This window comes from Mangifera indica, chromosome 4 (assembly GCF_011075055.1).
Source record: "Mangifera indica cultivar Alphonso chromosome 4, CATAS_Mindica_2.1, whole genome shotgun sequence".
Taxonomy (NCBI): Eukaryota; Viridiplantae; Streptophyta; class Magnoliopsida; order Sapindales; family Anacardiaceae; genus Mangifera; species Mangifera indica.
This window is the reverse complement of record NC_058140.1, coordinates 17,050,820-17,064,868: the sequence shown is the minus strand read 5'-3', so window position 1 is coordinate 17,064,868 and position 14,049 is coordinate 17,050,820.

Here is a 14,049-nt window from a genome sequence, read left to right as displayed (position 1 = left end):
CATTACCGCTTCGAGTTCAAACTTGACAGCATTATTTGTTCATTAGTGCCCAGAGGATCATTGGTCAGAGAAATGCACACCAGTAAAGGACTGAAACTTCAGTTTTTATGGAGCATATCATTCAATGTGATTGATAATGATACCTCCTTTTATTGAAGGCTAGTTCATCTATTATCCTCTAAATACATTTCTTCTCTTCCTTGTTTTCCTAAATTGGCAGTGGACTTCCTGGGCATCATAAAGTCATACTAGTTGTTAATATCATAGTCTATTTTTCAATTTACAATCCATCAAAATGCTGGAGATCTCTGTTTGAAATTAATCGAATTCCATTATTTTGAGGATTACAATCTCAGCATGATCAAATTAAACAGGTTGAAAATTTTGGTAGCATTATAGAAGTGACATGTTACTAGAAAGCCTGTTAACTTCTACTGACTGCCTCTGAAGCGTAAAAAACATGGTCTTTTTCAAATGTGTCACTCAGCAAGCAATTACTATTTTCCACTATCAGGTTGCTTCTGTAGTGTGACAAGTACAGAAATCTGACTTATGAAGTTTGCTAGAATCTATCATTTGAAGTTTGTATGCTTGTTTGGTCTCAATATCCGGCTGCTTTTGTTTTTTCTCTCAAGCTCTCATCTTTTATGACATTCTTGGTAATGACTTCTATACTTATTTAGGACATTAAGTTCAGAGTTCTTGATTAGTCAGAATCCTAAAAGTAGAAAAACAAGTTATGTAATTATTTTTCAATGGAATTCTGTTTCATCCAGCCCTCCGCAAGCAATTTATGCATTTTTTAGTTTAATATATATCACTTGCATATATTTAAAATCCTGAAGCCATCCAATGACCTTGTGTTTCAAAAACAGTATTCTCATGTTACTCTTTGAATAGCAACCAAGCAACTCACTGGAAAAGTGGTTTTACTCACTTTTCTTATAAAATGGCAAAATGACTCAAAGAAGAAGTGGAAGTGTGGAACCTCAACCCCTCATCTTTTAACGTCAGATGTCTATGGTCACATAAAAATTATTGGAGGGAGTATTATTTTACAGAGAGCAGAGCCTAATGAAGTATGCTACAGTTGAGTTTAGGAAGCATAGTACGATGCACTGTTTTCTTTGTGCATAAACCAGCAGGATCCGCTAAGCTGGTCCCTTTCCCCCAGTGTTGTGCTTGTGAAGGTTACGTTGCCTAAGAGATCAGCCTTTAATAGGCCGGAAAGTGGGTGACTTTTTGGTGGTGTTTTTGTCAACCAAGACAAGGTAAAAAATCGACAGATGTGTTCAAGCGAGCAAATGAGAGGAGGATACTGGATTTACAAGTTAAGCTACAGGGAAAGTTGATAAGAAACTTATGTCTTTTTGATTGAATAAATTATATATATATATATATATATATATATATATATATATATATATATATATATATATATATATATATATATGTATTACTTACTAGAAATTTTTCCATCAACCCATTTGAGAATTGGGATAAGTACCGAACCTACCAATTTGTGATCAATTTAGTCAAGACTTTAGTCCTCTCATAATTATACAAATTTTTATACTTCTGAGGTCACAATTTTTATGTACATATATTCACTTCATAATCAACCTTGTCCTTAATTACGGAAATTGAAGAGGCTAATTTAGCAGCATTTGAAGATCCAAGGATTGGAAGGCACAAGGCTACTCGACAAAGGCTTTTGGTTCTTTATTTATTTATTTTTTTTTTCAGTTTAAAGTTTTCAAATTTGTTATGTTCATGACAAGATGTTGGGTTTCGATAGTTTGAACATAAGTTAAATTTTCTTTCTAGGGTTATTACGAATCCTATGCAATGAAGCTTGTTTAGATTCTTGGTTCTTGATTATGATAATAAATTATTCACCTTGTTTACTTTATTCTATGTTTAATACTTCCAATTGATTGGTTACCAATTGGAGGGGGTAATTCTTGGAAAAAATAATCTCATAATTGGCTCTTGTATAAAGAATAGCTTGTTCATATAGGTTGGGGATACATGCACATAAAATCATTGTGAATTATTGATCTTAATGAGTTTTTTTTTTGCCATGGTAAGCTTTGAAAGATAAATTTAATATAATATGAGATATTTAGTTAATTAAATTGATACTTTCATTGATTAGTGGCTATTAATCATTAAGGTTGAAGTTAATTATTTTAGTTGATTTGACTGGAGATAATGATAATTAAAGAAAAGTTTTTGTTGGCCGATGATCACTAGGGTTGAGATTGATCACTTTAGTTGACTTGGTTAAAGATAATGATGGTTGGAGGAGAACTTTTGTTGGTCGATGGTTGCGACTAGTTAGGGTTGGGATTGGTCATTTTGATCAGCCCAATTGGAGATGTTGGAGACTACCAGTGGTTGCTGCTCACTAAAGTTGGGGGTTGGTCGCTTTGGACAGTTTGGTTGGAGTTGGAGACTGAAGGAGATAAGGCATGTGACTTCATACATGCAATCTAGAATGTATTGACTCGTGTTTAGCAATTGACAAAACTAGCCCCAGATATTATTATTAGGGAAATTTTAAAAAATGGCCAAAATGCCCTCCCATTAAGCAAAAATACCCAAAATCACTATTTTCAAGCCAAAATGCCCAAAATCACTGTTTCAAAAAAAAAAATGCCTATGACTTTTTTTAATACCAAAACTACCCTTCCCCTCATATTTATATAACTCTCCCACTTACTATAGGGTTTTAATGTAATTTTAGATAAATATGAGGGGTTTTTGGATATTTTACATTATAAAGGTATTTTGATATTTATTTATTTATTTCAAACTTTTTCTAAAATGTCAAAATTACCCTTCCCTTCATTTATATAACTCCCCTCACTCATTATGGGGATTAAAATAATTTTAGATAAATATGAGGGGTTTTTGGATATTTTACATTGTAAAGGCATTTTCATTTTTCAACTTTTAGAATTCGAATTTCAGTTCCGTTTTTTCGAATTTCACCGTTTTACGATATATAGACTCGTATTTTTCAGATTTCTGAAGGATTTTCTGTTTGTTGCCATTCTAGGGTTTTTCAACTTTTACAATTCGAATTTCAGTTCCGTTTTTTCAGATTTCATCGTTTTACGAGATATGGACTCGTATTTTTCAGATTTCCGAAGGATTTTTCGTTTGTTGCCATTTTAGGGTTTTTCAACTTTTAGAATTCGAATTTCAGTTTGGTTTTTTCGGATTTCACCGTTTTACGAGATATCGACTCGTATTTTTCATATTTCTGAATGATTTTTCGATTGTTGTCATTCTAGGGTTTTTTAACTTTTAGAATTCGAATTTTAGTTCAGTTTTTTTGAATTTCACCGTTTGACGAGATATCGACTCGTATTTTTCAGATTTCTGAAGGATTTTTCGTTTGTTATCATTCTAGGGTTTTTCAACTTTTAGAATTTGAATTTTAGTTCCGTTTTTTCAGATTTTACCGTTTTACGAGATATCGACTCGTATTTTTCAGATTTCTGAAGGATTTTTTGATTGTTGCTATTTTAGGGTTTTTCAACTTTTAAAATTCGAATTTTAATTCAGTTTTTTCGAATTTCACCGTTTGATGAGATATCGACTCGTATTTTTCAAATTTCTGAAGGATTTTCCGTTTGTTGCCATTCTAGGGTTTTTCAACTTATAGAAGTTGAATTTCAGTTTTGTTTTTTCAGATTTCACCGTTTTACGAGATATCAACTCGTATTTTTCAGATTTCTGAAGAATTTTTCGATTGTTTCCATTCTAAGGTTTTTTAACTTTTAGAATTCGAATTTCAGTTTTGTTTTTTTGAATTTGACCGTTTGACGAGATATCGACTCGTATTTTTCAGATTTTCGAAGGATTTTCTGTTTGTTGCCATTCTAGGGTTTTTCAACTTTTAGAATTTGAATTTCAGTTCTGTTTTTTCGGATTTCACCGTTTTACGAGATATCGACTCGTATTTTTCAGATTTTTAAAGAATTTTTCGATTGTTTCCATTTTAGGGTTTTTCAACTTTTAGAATTCATGACAAGATTATTTAAAAAATGAACTCAAATACGATACACATCCATATATAACCACAAATAAAGTATATCATATACATATGAACATACACTAAATATATACATCTAAACATAGGAATAACTATAAATATACATCCGTGAGCTACTCGATACAATGAAAATACAATTGTGTCGCTAATCGTCGACGCATAGAGGTAGACGACTCTCGGGGAAAAACGTAGCTCCGTGCCAACGCCAAACACTCAAAAAATCGCAACATAAAGACGCCACAGTCACCGGAGCCCAACCCCTGCTGAGGGACATCCGACGCTCGATGTAAAGTGAGGGGATCACGTCGTGGAGTCCTCCTAGAAGCTGTCCAAAAAGTCATCGCCTCTAATAACGCGGGAATAAATGTCATGTACGGTCGCATGCGCTGCTCCAGAGTCCCTATATTCCCCGAATATGAAACATCTGAATCGTACACCGTAATCGATCAGTCACGAAAATCTATAACTCCGGCGACCCAATGTGCGTTCTCGAAGTTTATAGGGATGAAAACCTATAAACAATGAGACATTTTAGTTACTTATCGTTGTCGTTAACCAATTGAATATAATAGAAATATATATAAACTCTACCTGATCGACCATCCCCCATGGTTTGTACAACAACCCCGGGGTGTACGATGCATCAACCATCCTCGTGAAGAGCCCCGAAAACTCAAACTCTCCAATCGGTGTGGTCTGCCAACTCTTCCAGGCCATCTCAATATGGCCTCCGAAGAATGTGTGGGCAGTCGTCCAACGCTGTGAGATAGTCGACTGGTGATCATCCTGCTGCCGACGTAATAAAGCTAAAAAGGAATCCACATGCTAAAATAGTATAAACAAGTTCACGTGTTAGTTATTAATAAATATATATAGCTTTTTATCAAATTATATAGTATAGAGAACTCACATCGTCGGTCAATCATTCGCGCAACTCTACAACAAGCCTCCAGAAGCTGTCCTTTGACTTCGACCCGATGAAGTAGACATCATGTGAGTCGGAAGCCGCGGCGCTGGTGTACCACGTGAGGAAAGATTCCTCACGCTCAGAGGCAGAGGATGGAATGGCCGTAGGTCGCCGTTTCGCCCTCCCTTTGAGTGGATTCTTATACGGGGTGCGAACCAGCGGACCCTTCCGGACGATCCGGCCACGTGCTGTGCGAATCATCTGTATGATCCCAAAAAAATAATTAATTCATCATTCATCTTACGCAACAATTAGCATTAATCGATTTATCTTACCTTCTCCACGTATGCGGGAGGAGGTTTAGCTGGAGAATCTTGAAACACGGTCAAGTCCACCACGCGTGCTCCCTCGGCAGACTAGAAAATACAAATTTTGAACATCTCAATGACCAGTATATACAACTATTTATATACTAAGTATTATTGATATACCTCAATAGGGATGGCCTCAAAATCCTCCTCCTGGAAGTCCTCCTCTTGTGAACCAATATCCACAATTTTTTTGGTCGAGCTCGGGATATCAGCAAGTAACCATAATCGCTCATCCTGAAAAACAGTCAAAACATCATTAAATAAATAATATAATTGAAAAGACAGATCAATCAATGACAATTTAAAAATAAAGTTAACCTGAACTTCCGGGGAAGGTGTTCGGAGAGAACCCTCGATCGATGCAACAGAAGGACTAACCGGTGCGTCCTCCGGGTCACTACCCTAAGATATTAGTAATAATAACTTAATTAGTGACATTTCATATATAACAATATTATAATATAATAATGACATTTAACAATAAATATAAATTTGAAATATCATACGGACCTCGTGTGGGTGACGGGATGGTATTGCGGTATCAACAGGGGATGTCGGTGGGATATCCTCGTCTCTCTCCTGTGCGAATGTAATAATAGTTGTCAGAATAATAACACTGTAGACATTTTATGTAAGTAATAAATTAAAAGTGATTTTACAACCTGAGCGACGGAGGCTGGATATGTACGCGTGATGATGTCCTCCAAACGAGTCATACGATCCTCTAATCGAGTCATTTGGGAAGAGACATCGTCACGTAATCGGGTCATCTGGGAAGAGATATCGTCACGAAAACTCGATATCTCACGCAAAATCGTAGCACTCCAGTGTGCTAATGTAGCATCTAATGTAGCAAAACTGGGTGATACGAATGTGGGACATTGCTCTGTGGCATGATGGGTGGAATCGTCCTGTAGTCCAGGGTGGTCCTCCACTGCAGGATGGTCTGTCTGTGGACTCTGAACAACAGGGGAACATATCGACTGATCCATAACAGGATGCTGAATGGGCTCTTCATGTGTCTCAGAAGTCTCTACGGGTACATCTGAAGGGCCTGAGGATGGAGAAGCCCCGTCTGTAGTAGCGATCGGAACCGAAGAAGATGAGGAAGAATCAGCATCGGGTAAACCGGTGTACTCACGAATCTCAGCGTACCACGGTAAACCCTCCTCGATCGATGATGGCTCAAGAGGGAATGTAACATCCTCCTAATGATGAAGATATATAAGTCAAAATAATTGTAACATATAATGAATTAATCGACTTATTAATTAACTAGTACATACCGGATCACCACTGAAAATACGCCCTATATGGGTCCAACTAGGGACGTCTCGCGTACGCCACCTTAACATCCGGGGGGACGAATAGAGATCGACAAGGTCAATCCAATCGTGTAACGTCTCTAGAGTCTCGTATATCCAAAACTGTAATATAATCATTTACGATGTAAATAAATCAATTTATATTTTTGTCAATTAATATATATAAATGATAATATAAAACTTACCTGAAATGCGAACGGAAATTCGTAAAGATCGTATTTACGGATTTCCAGCATCCGTCCAGAACAGACTCTCTCACTCGCCTGTGACATAGAATCGTATGTCATCTGCCACACAACAATGCCCCACGGGTAGGAATTAAACTCGTCCAAATGATCAACTAACTGGAAGTAATCCGTGGACACCTTCTTTCGTCGATCATTCCCCAACAAAACAATGTGAAGAATATACAACAAGGCCATCTTCACAGCGTCAATATCGTCAGCCCCCCATGACCTCGACAAGAAAATACGCTCTAAGTCGTGATACTGCACCGTCGAAAAACCTCGAAAGTAAGTATCTCTGATCTGATGTCCGGAAGAGCGAGGCATATATGAAGAGACATCAGTCCGTCGACTAAACGATAGACCTGTGACTAGTGCAAACTCGAACGGACTAAATCTGACATCAACCCCACTAACCCTAAACCAAAACTCGTCTTTGGCAGAGGGTCGATGTAATTGTCGGAGTAGAAACGCATGAACCAACATCCCAGAGAATTTGGTTTCGGGTAAACGAAGGAGATATCCGAAATATGTCCTCTCAAACAATCGAAAAATCCTTCAGAAATCTGAAAAATACGAGTCCATATCTCGTAAAACGATGAAATCTAAAAAAACGGAATTGAAATTCGAATTCTAAAAGTTGAAAAACCCTAGAATGGAAACAATCGAAAAATCCTTCGGAAATCTGAAAAATACGAGTCTATATCTCGTAAAACGATAAAATTTGAAAAAATGAAATTAAAATTCGAATTCTAAAAGTTGAAAAAAAATCCTTCAGAAATCTAAAAAATACGAGTCCATATCTCGTAAAACGATAAAATCCGAAAAAACGGAATTGAAATTCGAATTCTAAAAGTTGAAAAACCCTAGAATGGAAACAATCGAAAAATCCTTCAGAAATCTGAAAAATACGAGTCCATATCTCGTAAAACGATAAAATCCGAAAAAACAGAATTGAAATTCGAATTCTAAAAGTTGAAAAACCCTAGAATGGGAATAATCGAAAAATCTTTTGGAAATCTGAAAAATACGAGTTCATATCTCGTAAAATGATAAAATCTGAAAAAATGGAATTGAAATTCGAATTCTAAAAGTTGAAAAACCCTAGAATGGAAACAATCGAAAAATCCTTCAGAAATCTGAAAAATACGAGTCCATATCTCGTAAAACGATAAAATTCGAAAAAACAGAATTAAAATTCGAATTCTAAAAGTTGAAAAAAAATCCTTCGGAAATCTGAAAAATACGAGTCCATATCTCGTAAAACGATAAAATCCGAAAAAACGGAATTGAAATTCGAATTCTAAAAGTTGAAAAACCTTAGAATGGGAACAATCGAAAAATCCTTCGGAAATCTGAAAAATACGAGTCTATATCTCGTAAAACGATAAAATTCGAAAAAACGGAATTGAAATTCGAATTCCAAAAGTTGAAAAACCCTAGAATGGAAACAATCGAAAAATCCTTCGGAAATCTGAAAATACGAGTCTATATCTCGTAAAACGATAAAATTCGAAAAAACAGAATTGAAATTCGAATTCTAAAAGTTGAAAAACCCTAGAACAGAAAAAACGGATATAAAATTCGAAAAGTACACAATCAAAAACCCTAGATAAGGAAAATCTCAATTTACCCCCTCATGAAAACTGAAATTCTAAAAGGTCCACTCTGTTCTAAAGAATTTCCCCAGCTTCCCAATATTTTAAAAAGCTACTTTTCCCCCCCAAAAACAGCCGAACGGTCCTGAACGTGGGATGCGCGATTTTGACGTGGGAAACACTGTTCCCACGTCGGACTGCCGATCTCTTCGGCAGTCATTTTCGGCCAAATTTTGGTCGTTTCAGCCTCCGATTTTCACATAAATCAAATCTACACGTTGTCTAACACAAAACCCCTCAATCAATTCAACAAAAACAACCAAGAATCAAAACATTTCAAGCATTTTTCAAGCCGTAAACCCTAAAATTTCAAACCAAAAAATCTCAATCAAATCTCAATAATATGAGCAATAATTTTATACAAACAAGATTAAAGGAGATATACTAACCTTCTTTGCCATTTGTGGGTGCCGGAAATCAAGAAAATCGACGGAAATCAGATCGCCCGTGGGATGAACGTGGTGACGTGAAAATGTTTGGAAATTTCAGAGAAATGCACAGTAAATCGCTAATATTAACGTGGGAAATCGCATTTTTTTTGTGTGTGTTATATATATGGACATTTTCGTAATTTTGCAAAACTCGCGTTGGCGTGTTAATTTCAAAAAAACCCGACGTGGGATAAGTAATTCCCACGTCACCCCAATTGTTTTAAAAAGCTAATTTCCCCCCCTAAATTAGGCTGAACGTGGGATTATTGGTTTTAACGTGGGAAACACTGTTCATAGTCGGACTGCCGATCTCTTCGGCAGTCATTTCCGGCCAAATTTTGGTCGTTTTAGCCACCGATTTTCACATAAATCGAATCTACACGTTGTATAGCACAAAACCCCTCAATTAATTCAACAAAAACAACCAAGAATCAAAATATTTTAAGCATTGTTCAAACCGTAAACCCTAAATTTTCAAATCGAAAAATCTCAATCAAATCTCAATAATATGAGCAATAACTTGATCCAAACAAGATTACGGGAGATATGATAACATTATTTTCCATTTTCGGTTGCCGGAAAGCAAGCAAATCGGCGAAAATGACGTTTCCCGTGGGGTTGCCGTGGGATGAGTTAAAAATTCGAATTTTCTTTGAATTGCACAGTGAAAATTTGCTGTGTTTATATATGGGGGCATTTTCGTCATTTCACAAAACCTGGGCATTTTTGCTTGAACCTGAATTTTTTGGGCAATTTCGCTTAAACCCCTTTAATTTTGCCTAATTTTTAAAATTTCCCTTATTATTATTTATTAGTATTTATCAAATTAAAAAAAAAAATATTTGATTTAGTTTCATCTCAACCTGAATAAGACGATACTTAGTTTTGGGTTGACCCAAAACACAATCAAAAATAAGATTCACGTTAAAAATAAAAAAACTCAACCATTTATTGTGTCGTATCGAATTATTATATCATATCGAAGATTAGTAACTTTATGATGAAATTTTTTATAGTTAGTACTCAAATAATTTTATCTAAGATAATTTTGAAACTTAGTAAGTTTAATTCAATTCTTTAGAAGATTCGATTTTTGAATTTATATTCATTGTATTACTTATGGACTCTGTATATTTCTTTTAAATTATATTCATTGTATTACTTGTTAACCGCGTACTGTTAAATGAAAATTTTGTTAATATATCTCAAACAATTACCTACAATGGTTGCTTTCAGTATCGCAACCAACTCTAGCCAGCCAAATGGTAACGCATGTCTTCAACAGGATAGGATTAGAGAGTCAGCAGGCTTCGTTTAGTAGCATTATTGGAGGAATGGAGGGCAAGTGATATTAAACTCGTGGAAGCGTGAGGAATGAAGACGCTGTTGTCCTAGCTGGTTTACGAATACAAAGTACAACAGGATTTCATCAATCCCCTTTTGGGGTCGCTGATGACAGAGGGACACAGGCCACTCCATTGGCTTTGGCTGCCACTGCAAAGTGCCTTCACTGACTGAGGGACACAGAGAGAGAGAAGAAAGAGAAGCTCAACTCATCGTACATTCGTTATTCTCAGCAACTTTGATACTTATTGCTTATAATCAAGAAATGGTTTTATGAAATTTTGAAAATCTTTTGTATCAAGAAAGTTTCAATGCGTATGATGATGTTTTGTGAAAATATCTAAGATTAAACGTGAAAATTGGACACCTACCTAACCCACCGCTCCATAATTTGCACAAAGAACCAAGAAGGGGTAGGGCTAGGACTTTGAAAGACAGTGGGGCATTTTCTTGTTTCTTTTTGGGTCATGACCCACCCACTTCACAAGCCTAATTAGATAAGCATGTGTAGCAAAATCACAATATAGACTGCTGCAAGACATATACCAAGGGCCCAAAATGACTAGGCCTTATAAATTTGATTAAAAGAAAAGAAAAACAATCTAATCAAACCCATCATAAAAACAATGAGTATTAATATGAATTTCTTGTATTTTTTGCTGTGATTTTCATTGAGAAGAGAGGAAACAAAGAGCATCTTGCCTACACTGTGGCCATATCCCCATGTGCTATCCCTTCTGTAAAGACATGAAAAAAATGGGCAAAGTACTGGCTAGTGGTATACTGCTATTGTTTGACGTTGAAATGACATTGTTGGCGACACCTTTGAGAGTGAAATATATGATAATAACAATGTTGATATTTAGACGTACTATGGTTGGTCGGTGGGGGGAAGATGTAAGAAAGTGTCATAGTCTTGTTAGGCCTGTTAAGTCTCTCTCCAAAACGGGGTTGTGATTCTGAGAATTCATGAATAAATTAATCAAAGTGTTGTCAATTCATTAGAAATTAAAGTGGCAGGCGCAGCGTTGGCATTTTGATTTTTGATGAATCAATTGTCTTTGTGTGTGTACTGTCACCCAGGAATCTCAGTCACATTGTCCTCGATCACACAGCTTTAGATGTGTATTTCATCTCTCTATGATTGCAAGTCCCTTTCTCTATGCCATGTTGTTCAACAAGCTACCATTAACCAAACAAAACCACTCACTCAACAAGCTGCCATGGTCCCTCCGATCTTCTGAATCGTCCAAAATATTGATTAGGCAGTATTCTAGTGCGTGATGTGATGAAGGTTGAAGGGTAAGGTGATTGGATGAGCAGCTTCCGTGTTTGACGGTGCTCATATATTTGATGAACAAAGAACGGAGGCCTTTTAGCCACATTGATGAAACAGAAAGTTGGGTGGGTGCGAAGTCAAGGAAATTAAGACTGAGTTAATTTTACAGCTATGAAATGCTGACTGAAAAGGAGTATATAGATAATCTTATCATCTTTTAAGTATCTCCTTTTTCCACCTTTTCCTTTTCTGGGCCTAGATTCTGACCACAATGCCTTCACGTGATGCCTCGGAGTTTTTCTCTCGGTGGAAATTTAAAGTTGAATTCTTTCTCAATGATTCTGATATTTATTTGACCAACTCAACTCAGTCCAAACCATTAACTGGTTTCTTTGAAATTATTGTTTTTCCAATTTTCTTGTTTTTGAAACCAGAAGTCCAGTTCTTAGTATTGTTTGCCAGCTTCACTCTTTATGATGGATGGGTTATAAACTTTACAGACTGCCCTGCCGCTCCCCCTGCAGCTTGTAATTGGTGGGTACGACTCAAATCATGAATGCTTCAGTTTCTTTTCTTCCTCTTTATGTGCATGTAACAGTTTATCACTTCCATTACTAACAGTAATTGGAGAAGAGATCATATATTTATATATAATTGTCAGAAAATGAATTTAAAAAAGAAAAACTGTCAATTTTACCATAATTCTTGGTGTATCCTATACCTAATGAAGGTCTACCACAATATCATGCATGTGTGACACAAATGCTTAATGAGGTTTTACGAGGGTGCACATATAATTGCATGCAAACACATGCATGTTTAAGTAATGGAACTGGCCATCTAAAATTTCTATATATTTTATAAGCATATATTGGGAGATGTGGTTTCATTAATACTACTATCACATGAACATCAATATAAAATAAACATATTGGTATTAACATGCATAAATGATTTACATTCAGTAAGATTGTTATTTTATCATTAATTCAAAATAATTATTTTATTTTTAAATATTTGATTAAATATTTAAAACTAGATATATATAATTTTATTGATTTAAAATAAATCATTCATAGGATGATTTATCAACCTATTTGTATTAATTAATATTTCTATATTAATACATAGAGTTTTATTAAAAATATATAGGACAAAGTATTTAAAAGGGAATAGAATTATATATTTAATCACTCCAAGAAATACTACCTATAACACAACCCTAGACTTTAAGTTAGTTTATTTTTAAGTTCCATGTTATTTTAGAACACAAACAAAAAGCAAGTTTGCCTGACCTGCCTTTTCTTATCATTATAAAATATCAAATATTCCAAAATAATATCTTATTAAACCCATTTGTCATTCTTTCTCCCACACCAACTTTTCTAATCGCAAATTAAAAATTGAAGAAAATGAATTGTGGGGAGGAGAGGAAGATTTGCCTGCAGCTTTGGAGGAAGATTTGCATGTCTTCATCATAGACAAACACTTATTATACACTACTAATTAATTAGAGAGGATTTGGTTCATTGTTGGATTAAATAGGCTTTTTATTATATGAAATGGAGAAACTGAGAAGCATGGGAATAGTAGAGATTCCACTCCCTTGATGGAAGAAAGGGATGGGGCATTGCAAAACCTGTTTATTAATTAATCTTGACCAAGTCTCTGCGTACCATTCTTGCAGCAGCTACCCATACCAAACATTTCTCCAGTCCATCTAAAAAATATTTATTAATAATGAAGAAGAAGAACCAACCAGCAGCACCAATATCAACAAAATCCAAAGCTCATTTACTTGTAGCCACAACAGTCTCCTTTAGCTTACATCACCGAACACGCTCTTTTCCCGAACTCTATTATTTTTAAGGGACCGTACATTCTTGCATGCATTATAAAAATTATAAACTGCAATAACTGAACCTATTTATGACACCCAATATCTCTCTGCACACTAAAAAACAAATGGGTCACCTTCAAAAGCAGCGACTGAGGATGAAATTATGAAGACACCAATGTCTGTCACAATCACAAACATTGAAGGCCAGTGGCAGATTCTGGTTTGGTGGATTTATGATTGATGAATTGGATTATGTGGTGAATTTTAGACTAAATATATTTCAAATGACAATTGAGAATAGAGTACAAAAGTTTTAGGATTAGATTAGAGTACCATAAATAGGTGATAAGTATTTAATGAAGAGATTTTGAATAGCTCTTACATGGAGATTAGAGATATGAAAGATCCACTATGCATTCTTTCCTTTTTCTTCTCTATTTTTTTTCTTTATCTTCTTTATCCTGTGTCTTGTCGGTTTCTTCTTTATTGATTCTTTTTTGAGCTTTCTATTGATTGTTATTTTTAGCGAATATTTCTTTTGAGAAAAAGACCCCAAAACTCTTTAAATTAATTGAGCTTTAATACAACAATATTATTCAAACTT